The sequence below is a fragment of the Miscanthus floridulus genome, chromosome 6 (genome assembly GCF_019320115.1).
Source record: "Miscanthus floridulus cultivar M001 chromosome 6, ASM1932011v1, whole genome shotgun sequence".
Lineage (NCBI taxonomy): Eukaryota > Viridiplantae > Streptophyta > Magnoliopsida > Poales > Poaceae > Miscanthus > Miscanthus floridulus.
Window position 1 is genome coordinate 24,883,169 of NC_089585.1, and position 11,075 is coordinate 24,894,243.

Here is an 11,075-nt window from a genome sequence, read left to right on the forward strand (position 1 = left end):
TGCTAAAATCATGACTCATTAAAAGCTAATCGTAGTTGAACCAGTGTCAGCCTTTTAGCCTCATGAACCCCATGTTATATTTGTTGAGTAAACGCTTGCTTTATTTTTTAATTATTTGGATAAAAATCCTGGATGAGTTTAGAGGAATTAGGCTTGTGATCAACCAGTCAGTTGTTACTGAAGTAGTGCTAAAAAACGGGCTCAATTGTGACTTCTCCATTGATCAGGTCAATATTAACTTTAATAAGTAAGTTAAATATGCAATAATAATAATATTTATAATGATTTACAAGTATCATCATTAATTGTTGAATATATTCTTATAGTAACTTATTTAGAGATGTAAATGTTGATATTGTTTTATACATAGTTTGACTTTAATTCAAATATATGATTATAGTTTTTTTAGGATGGGTAGTAGCATTATTCTTTAGGATTAAGTCCACTTTTGGCCCCATCAACTATTGTGTCGATCTAATTTTAACCCTCCACTATAAAATCGTCTAGTACCGGTACCCCTAACTATCAAAACCGTTCACTTTTAGCACCTGGACGAGGGCAAGGCTATTTTGACTGACGTTGAGCGATTTTGACATGCAACCTCCATCTCAATGTGGGGCACACGCGTCATCGACTCAATCCCTCCCTCTCCATCCTCACGGCCATGGCCTCACCGGCAACCGGCCATGCCTATGCGAAGCCGAAGACGCCGTTTGTACCATGACCGACACGTTCGACTGACAAGGCCGCGCACCCGGAGCTAAAGTTAGGGTGTCAGTTGACTGGATGGGCTCTGCATCAAGCCGGCAGCAGTGTGCCTGGCTGCTCGCCGCCGATGCCACCGCCTTAGCGCCACTTTGCGTACGCCCGGCACGCAGCTGCTTCGTGATGGAAAAGCTAAGCAGGCGATGGCGCATCTAGATGCTTCACAAGCATCGCCTTAAGCCCCCGTTGGTCGCCAGCGTCTTTTCCCTTCCTCTGCTTCACCACCGGTGAGAATGACGTGCCGGAGCAATTCATCACCATCGCTGCACCACCGCCAAATTGCTCGCGCCAGTAGCTCCGCCCCATCCTCGCACTTCTCCTCAACCTATTCGCATCACCTCTAGCCGCCGAAGTACGCCTAACGCGCCGATGCCACTGCGGCTGCGCCGTCATTGCCGCCGCGAGCCCCTCACCGTGGCCAGCTCTCTACGGAGCACCTCTCTCTCTACCGTCTTGTGCTTTAGCTTTGCCTTGAGGCCGTGATGCTCATCGGCTCGTCCATTTCCTTGTTCCATCACAGGACGCGTCGGAACACGAGATCACCGTCGGTTCACGCCACCACGCTCGTCATCACCGTCGGCCTGCGCATCTGCGCCACCTCTGCTTCAACCGTGTAGCCGAGCAAGCCCGTGGTGAGCGCACAGACGGATGCCGTGGAGGTGCGCAAGCGCCGGGTGGCAGCGGCTCGCTCGCGGACCTCGCGTGTGCTGCCGCGGTCGACGCCGCGGCCGCCTTCCTCGTCGGCATCCAGGAGCGTGAGGCCGTGGCCGTGAGGATGGAGAGGGAAGGATCGAGTCGATGACGCGTGGGCCCCACATGTCACTGAGATGGAGGTTGCGTGTCAAAACCGCTCAACGTCGGTCAAAACAGCCTTGCCCCCACCCAGGTGCTAAAAGTGAACGGTTTTGACAGTTGGGGTACCGGTACTAGACGATTTTATAGTTGAGGCTGAAAATTAGACCGACACAATAGTTGAGGGGTCAAAAGTGGACTTAATTCTATTTTTTTCCTGTTGCAACGCACAAGTACATCCGCTTCTTATACGAATCGTACTACACTCGGAGCTCACATATTCGCTTGAACTTATCAGCTCGGCTTATTAGTCATGGTATAGTATTTTTTTCTCACACGTAGTACAGTGTTTTTCTCTCACAAGAAAACAACATCAGCCGGTTTATCAGCCGCAAAAACCATTAGCGGAACAGCTTAGACCGGATCCACGTGTGTGCATCCAATACAAAGTCTTTGGAGCTCATGTGTCCGTGTCCGATTAGTGATGTTCAATTTAAAAAATTGTGATCCCGGTGTAACGCACTGGCATATATATAGTAAAAAAAATACATTAGTATTTATAATACTACAGGTATACTATGGAAATATTTATTCCACCATAATGGTCCGTTCGCTTCGCTAAAAAAACTAGCCGAAGAACTGTTCAGGCTGATTTGTCGTGAGAGAAAAACATTGTTCCAGCTGAAAAAACAAGCTAAAAAGTACGGATTATAAGACAAACGAACATGGTCAATATTTATAAGTATTTAGAGTTTAGTATTATAATATCAATTGAGATACTCTTTTATATAAAGTATGACATTAAAATTATATTCTTTTTAGGACAGCAGGAGTATATACCAACTGTCAGACATGCCGATCACTTCCTCTCCTGCATTGGCCAAGTGCTCATCGCAATGGACGAGCTCGCCCTCAAGGGGAGCAATCTGGAGCCCAGTTCACTCCACGGTCCACGCACGAACTTCTCCGGAACGGTGATTTCTGGTGATCCATCAGTGGAGTGACTCGGCGTCACTGCAGGAGTGCGGTGGATCGAGCAGCTTCTATTCGCAATCTTGAGTGGTGGGTTGGATGTATAGACGGTGCGATGATAGAGCTGTAGTAAACGCAAACGGGAAGAAGGCGTCGTAATTACTGACGATCCATCTGAGGCGTCGTGGGCACGCGAGACTGAGCCCATCTCGTTTAGGCTGTAGCTTGTCTAAACGATCGTAAATTTCCAGCCGAAATAATATTTTTCTCTCATACAAATCAAGTCAACAGTACTTTTTTCACGAACTAGCAACAAAACGAAAGCAGCCAACCGAACAAACTGCATATAGGAAGGAACCACCCCAAGCGACGAAGACTATTAAAAAAATAACAAACGATGGAGACTCTCGATCCATGGACTAAAGTTTAGTCTACATCATATCAAATGTTTGGATGTCAATTAAGATGACTAAATATAAGATAATTATAAAACTAATTGCATAAACTGTGACTAAATCACGAGATGAATTTATTAAACCTAATTAATCCATAACTAGCATATGCTTACCGTAGCATCACATCCACTAATCATGGACTAATTATGTTTAATGTATCCGTCTCGTGATTTAGTCTTCATTTATGTAATTAGCTTTGTAACTAATTTATATTTAATACTCCTAATTAATATTAAACATTCGATGTGGTGGAACTAAACTTTAGTCACGTGGAACCAAACTGTGGTCAGGTGCAGCATTAGTGGCCTAGTGTGGGACTCGGATCTCTAGATCAGTCAACAGGTTTTTTTTTTTGACAGTGTAGATCAGTCAACAGTTGCTTGTGAAGCATTTAATTCACTCGATATATATCCGATTAAATAAAGAAACCAATCGAAAGACATTGTTAAGTCAATGGTACGCCACCGAACAACGCAGAGTTGGGCAAAAAAAAACCACTGGCTTCGTTTTTCGGGAAAAAAAAACAAATATCCCACCAATAGCACTGTTCCTGTTAGGATACACAACCCAATCCGATCCCTCACTGTCACTGCGCGTTTTTGCTCACCGCCACACTTCGACTACGACGACGACGACGACTGGCAGCTTTGCAGGTAGCAGCGCTGAGCTGCTTCGATCGAGGAGACGCGCCTGGGATGAGCATGAAGAGCTGGGCGCCGATCAACCTCAACGTCGGCCTCGTCGTCGGCGTCCTCTTCGTGCTGCTTACCTATCTTGTCCTCTCGCAGCAAGCTGCGAGCAGTGGCCTCAACGGTACTGAATCCTTTCACACTGCACATTGGCCATCTCAAAGGGCAGATCATGAGATGAGGACAACCGTTAAGTTCTTGCTTGTTGCTTGTTGATATGCAGTTGCCGCTACGGTAGCGCAATGGATCATGGACAAACATCTGACGACTAACGGTCCTGGTGAAACATGTAAGCACTTCCACCACAAAGTGTCCAGTGTGGCCATTCTCCTATCTGTACTTCATAAACTGACGAACAGTTCTTGTTTGTTGCTTAATTTACAGTCGTCGCTTCAGACATGCAGCAGACCGCGGAAAAACAGGCGGCTCAAGATTCAGGTGGATCAGGTGAGCATCCGTATTGTTTCCATCAAATTTGCATCCTTTGTTCAGACACTCTATTCAGGGGAAACGTTGGGGTTTTACGCGTAGCAGAGATGGAAATGGATACTAGCCTACTACTTTCTTCATTCCAAATTATAACATATTTTCAATTTCTCTAACTATGCACATAATTTGATATGCACTATATCCAAATACATAATAAAAATAATATATATAGAAAAGTCAAATCTTCTTATAATTTTAAATGGACGAAGTAGGTAATACCCACCGGATTCGACCTTATTACGTACATATTTAATTTAACAGATCTAAATGACAAATCATGGTTGGAAAATGAATTAGAAACTGGATGTCAGAATAGCTAGATCTAGGTTCGAATCGTGATTTTGAGTAATGGATTAGCATCTACTTAGATCTAAGTTACCAAATAGTAGTGATTCTGGTCAAATATTACAAGATGCTCAGGGAAAACAAAAATGGGATGTTCGGCACAGCTGTTTCAGCTGTTGCATGCTGCAGCTGTGCCCTGTTATTCTCTCAGCCAAACACTGTACTAGCAGCGTCAGATACTAACGAGGCCTATCTTAAGAAATGAGCATGATACCATGATGGGATCAAAGTCAACATGCGGCAAATACTTGAACCATGGCACCAACGTCTCGGATATTAAATTTAGCTTTTTTTTTTCTTGATCATGGCAAAATAACATGCATTTGGGGGGTGTTTGGATGAGAGCCTGGATATTTGTTGCCTGGCCTGGAGGGAGCCTGGAAGTTGCCTGTGCAGCGTTTGCTTGGAGCCCTGGTCTTCAGGCTGGACCAGGCAGCCAGCGCGCTAGCCCAGGCGACCGAAAATGGCTGCCTGGCTGCGGAGAGAAGTTGCCTGGTATCACGTTCACTTTAATCATCATGATATTTATATATAGTAATATATTTATACAATTAAACATAATACTAACTAAAACAAAATAGTACTTTTTTGCTTTAACGAATCAAGTGGACACCTTCTTCCGCGTGAAATTTATTACATGAACAAAATGGAACTATAGAAGTATACTTGTCTTTTTGTCCTCTCTAATAAAACAATACAGACATCTGCCATCGGAAATAATAATTTTGAATTAATTTTTTAATAAATAAAAAATAATCAAAGTCAATTATTCTGGTAAAACACAATATAACAGTGTTCATTATTCATGTACATACAATCAAAAAAAATTCTCTCACATAACATTCTCAGGCATAGGCTTCCAACCAAACAGACTTTCTATGATCTTGCCTCGTCAGGCAAAACTCATCAATTTTCCAGGCAATTTTCAGGCAACACTTTTTACCAGGCAAGTCATCCAGGCCTCTAACCAAAAAGGCCCCTTGGTGCCTCTTAAATTAACATTTGAGATTAATTTGTTTACAATTCACAATAACTAACATTAAAGTAATTGAAAGTCGGCCCACATATGTTAGCTAATAAGCTTTATCTTAGCTTACCATCTTATTATTACTGATTCAAGACTCCTTTATAAAAGGATCCATGTTAATCTTTACCAAGTTATTTTTGTCAAGGGAAAAATAAATTCTAGAAGCTTTCATAAAATCTAGACTCAATTGTTGGCAACAATATAGTGTGCTTTCTATACCCATCTTTGTCATTATGAAAAATAACTTAAAATAACTTCTAAATATGATGTGAGTACTGAGTTAGTCACATGGGTTGCTTTTTGTTTGGTCTACTTTAGTCATCCCCCTTGAATATCTGAGCTTATGTCCCATTACCATAATGTTTGCTTTTAATTGAGCGGACACTTGTTTTTTTTCTATAATATGAATAGATTGATCTTGATCCTATATACATCATGTTCTATGACTTTTGTAGATACTTTTATTTTTCACACACATCTTGTATTAAAGCAATGTTTCTATATTTTCTCTCTCTTTTTCCTATTGTAATTTGTATCAAAATATTATTTGAATTGCAACTTTAAACATTTACATGCATGTAATGTGCAATACATTTAGTTGCATTTATCCTTAACAATGGCACTGGGCGACCAAGACTTGAGTATAAAGCTATTTTGTGTAGTAGTAGCGGTGGATAATTCATCAACATGTATATATTGAGCCATATTGTTTTATTGTTATTAATTTTGTATTTTCTGCTGAGAGCAAATGGGGAAAGTTTCTTTGTAATTCAAGTACTAATGTAACAGCTAGATCTTTTCCGACATGCATATCACATATACATGCATGTGGGAGCAATGTGCATATCATTTTTCATATATGTCTATCTACCATGGAGATATTTTCTTAATTGGTGAGACATGACATAACACAATAACAATACATGTTAAATTATAATCTCTTTGTTTCAAATTGTAAGTCATTTTAGCGTTGCCCTAGTCAAGTTTCTCCAGCTTTGGCCAATTTATAGAAAAATATATTAACATTTACAACATTTACGATATCAAATAAGTGTTCTATCAAAATATATTTTATCATGTATTAGTTAAATGAACCTTGTTTGATGTTGTATGTGTTTACGTATTTTTCTATAAACTTAGTCAAACTTGTAGATGTTTGACTTAGTATAAAGTTACAATGACTTAAGATTTGGAATGGATGGGTACAAGATTACAAACAAATAATGAATATTATGCCAAAACTACTAGAAAAATAATTTTACGCCAATACTTTTATTTTCTAGTGAAGTGTAGTAGGAAAAGTTACTTAATATGAACATTACTCATCTCTAAATACCGCTTCCCTTCATTCCAAATTGTAAAGTTGTTCTGGCTTTTCTAGATACACAGTAAAACCTATGTATTTAGAAAAGCTAGAATGACTTGCAATTTGGAACAAAAGGAGTATTTTTGGTGGAACAAAGCATAAATGTAGATTGTCACACATGCACACATGCTTACACATCCTTTGAATGTATGCACGTATATCATATCTCTATAAGCACCTACATGAGATTAAAATTTCACTATAAAGAGGCAAATAAGTTGCTTAGTTTCAACCTCTAAATCATAAATTAGTGGGATTTAAGAAACAAAATATTTCTAAAAACATTAATTGGTGACAGGTCCAGCGTCCACAGGTTAAAATATTTTTTAGACATATCTTTGTATTTTCGTGATCAACACATGCACATTTCTATGGTATGGTAGTACTTAAGCTCAAGTTCAAAATAACAATGTCAACACTTATGCTAATTATTAAGCCAGCAGGTGAATGTTTCCGCCTTCTTGTCGTGTGCAGCTGCAGCAGAGAAGGGCAAGGTGGTGTACAACACCAAGGGATCCTACTCCGAAACCTGCGAAGTCGATGGCGACGTCCGCATCAACAGCACCGCCCTGTCGGTGACCCTCGTGCCGGCGAGCTGGTCGGAGCGCCGCGAGTGGAGGATCTGGCCATACTCTCGCAAGAACTTGCCCGACATCAAGATGGTCACCGTGACGCAGCTGGAGGACAAGGCTGCCGCCCCGCCGTGCACGGAGACCTACAACATACCGGCAGTCCTGTTCGCGCTCGGCGGTCTGACGGGCAACTTCTGGCACGACTTCGGCGACGTGCTGGTGCCGCTGTTCATCGCTTCGCGGCACTACGACGGCGAGGTCCAGTTCCTGATCAGCAACATGAAGCCGTGGTGGACGGCAGCGTACAGGACCATCCTGCAGCGGCTGTCCAAGTACGACGCCGTGAACCTCGACGTCGACGACGACGCGCAACACGTGCGGTGCTTCCCGCACGTCACCGTGGGGATCCACATGCACTACGGCGGCCTGAGCATCGTCCCCAGAATGGGCGCCGGGCGGCGGCCGCCTGTCCATGGCCGACTTCACCAGGTTCATGCGCGAGGTCTACGCGCTCCCGCGCGACGCGCCGGCCAGCCTGGTCCGGGAGCCGGGCAAGAGGCCGCGGCTGCTGCTGGTCCACCGAGGGCACAGCCGCCGGTTCATGAACGAGCAGGAGATACTGCGGGCCGGGGAGGCGGCGGGGTTCGAGGCGGTGGCGGTGGACCTGCGGCGCGACGTGACCGTGGACGCGCAGGCGCGGGTGGTGAACTCGTTCGACGTGCTGCTGGGCGTGCACGGGGCCGGGCTGACGAACGCGGTGTTCCTGCCGCCGGGCGCGGTGCTCGTCCAGGTGGTGCCGTACGGGAAGATGGATACGATCGCGACGCTGGAGTTCGGCCTGCCGGCAAAAGAGATGGGGCTCAAGTACCTCGACTACGTCGTGAGCGCGGAGGAGAGCACGCTGCTGGAGATGCTGGGGCCGGAGCACCCGGCGATCAAGGACCCGGACTCCATCCACCGCAGCGGATGGGACAAGATGACCGAGTTCTACCTCAATAAGCAGGACGTGCGCATCGACGTCGCCCGCTTCGCGCCCGTCCTCGCCCAAGCGTTCGACCACCTACGCCAGCAGTAGCGGGGCAGGGAAAGCATCCATCTGAGGACTAACAACCATATATTGGTATGTACAAGTACCACCAACGCCCAAGCGTTCGACCACTTACTTGGACACGTAGGCCCATGCTTGAATCTCGAGTGATCCGTCCTTTTTATGTTCTGTTTTGTAAAAAGTTGCAAGACAACCACAGGCCGTATGCATTGCATCGGGATAGCTTTCCGCGTTTTACAATTCATTGGAAAAGGTACATTACATACATTTTGGAAAGAAAGGAGTATCATCTACTAAAAAAAACAGGGGTGCACAAGTACTAAAACAAGCTTTGGTTTGTTTCACATGTACACATTTTAGCTACTGACTTATAAGTTATAAGGTAACCTCCAACAGTAAGCTAAGAGTCGAGTGCTGACACTTAGATATCATCTCATATTATATGTCATATCTTCTATTTTTTTTCCGTTTAGTCCATGAGCCTTCTAAGCTAGAGACTTAGAGAGAGAGAGAGAGAGAGAGGGAGGAGGCCCCCTGCTGACTTCCGTCAACACAAAAAGAGTGACGATGGTTCTTTGGTACCATCTCTGATTCACTACCACATATCCCTGGGCATCGACAGTGTTGTGGGCGCCGGAATTACCATACCGAGTAAACATGGTGAAAACCCATCACATGCTTCTGGACATCAACAGTATAGCAGATACCGATATCTGCCATATCCGAACAAGACGACGTAACCTCCCACATGCATCTGACATTATACAGTGACATCAACAGTGTTGTGGGCGCCTACCATTATCCTGCACCCGTCGACGTGGGCAACAAGGCTTAGAAGCATTTGTACTCTCTCCCTCTCACTTGTAAGGCCATCCCCTTCATCTATAAAAGGGGATGCGCTCTCTCCCCGTAGACGAAGTTAACCCAAGTTGATTCAAGCTTAGTCCCTTCAGATTCATTAGATCAATCAAGTTCACTAGCTCACAACCACAGAACCGCCAGGTTCGGATCCTCAAGCACACGCTTGAACACTTAGCTCATAGCGAAACTCCTGTCGCATCTTGGCCCTTCCGACCGGAGCCGACCGGACCTCTCGTACACCCCATCTTTCTCCTTCTCGTTTATAACCCCACTGTCAGACTTCGAGCACCTGGGCTCAGGAAATAAAGTCACCAACCAACTCAAACTGGATGTAGGGCATGTTGCCTGAACCAGTATAAACCATGTGTCATTGAGTGCTAGGCCACCTCCGATCACAACGTACGGACAAAACTATAAATATTCACTAGTTGGTCACTTTCTGTACCGACAGTTGGCGCCGTCCGTGGGGAAGACGTTGTACAGTTCAACACTTTTTGGTCATCGAATGACCCACTTTTCTGCCATCCTCGCCGTGGTGGGCTCAGGCGATACAATTCGCTTCGGCTCGCTGGAGTTTCCCGCACTCTCACCTGTTGGGACGTGGGTTCCACCCGTCTTTGAGCCATCTCAGGCCTTCCTCTTCGGAAGCCTAGACTTCGTCGTCGACCAGCTCGGCGTACTACACCTCCGCGAGGAGGCTCACATCCTGGCATCCATCGGGGGGCGCCCTCCATCGACTCCGAGACGCACAACTTCGACGACGCGGCATCTGCGCTTCATTCCGAGCAAACTCTCTACTCAAACCCCACTGTAAGTAATATGTATACTGTTATTTACTCTTTATTTACTATCTTCCACCAATCATCTGGAGGGACCATATCACCCATGCCACAAACACCGTACGATCGGTTCCCCTATGGCCTCGCGTCCTCCGCGGATGCGTATGCTCGGAGGCTCCGAAGGATGCTGGCGTCATCCCCCCCGCATCCGAATTCGTGGGAATGGTAGGCTACGCTCCTGCCGCTTTCCATGAACTCCCAGATGACGAGGGCGAGAGCGATGGTTCTAGCATCGGCGATGTGGCACCTTTTCGCCATCCGTCCCGAGAGTGCGCTATGGCAGACATTCCGGGACAGCCGTCGGTGGTTGTGGAGTCTGCGTAGACTCACACCCCTCTGGACCCATGTGTGGGGGCCCTCGTGTCTGCGCAAGTGCACACCGAGGAATTACGACAATGGCAGTTGAACCAGCCGCCGCCTGCGCCGGCGCATTCGGTACAGCCCATTGCGCCCCATGCGCATGGCCCTGTGGGTGGCGCCCGGGGTCGCGCCCCTCAAGTCCAACATGACATCATGAATGAGGGGAGCGCTCTCCCACAGTTCACTCGGGCTGGCTAGAACATTGCTGCTGCGGCAATGCTTCTACGCGGCGTTCCTGAGCCCGTCGACCCCTAGGAGCGGGCAGTCTACCGGAACCTCCAGGTTCTAGTAGAAGCCGCCGTAGTTCAACGGGCAGAAAGCTCCACATCGTGACTCTGACTCGCGTTCTCTCTCCCCACCGGGGGAACAAGGACGCGCTAGATGGATCGCTCCATTCGCTCACCGCTATAGCCGTTAGGCGTGGCTCGGGGGGCGACAGCCACACCACGGTCCGACCTGGCACTCGCTCCACACCGACCGCCAGTACACGAGCGG

The 11,075-nt window shown here is 46.0% G+C and overlaps 1 pseudogene; it reads left to right on the top strand.

The window, feature by feature from the left end:
- The first annotated feature begins 3,632 nt into the window (after positions 1–3,632).
- On the top strand, positions 3,633–8,550 carry LOC136457887 (beta-1,2-xylosyltransferase XYXT1-like; annotated as a pseudogene).
- The last annotated feature ends 2,525 nt before the right edge of the window (positions 8,551–11,075 follow it).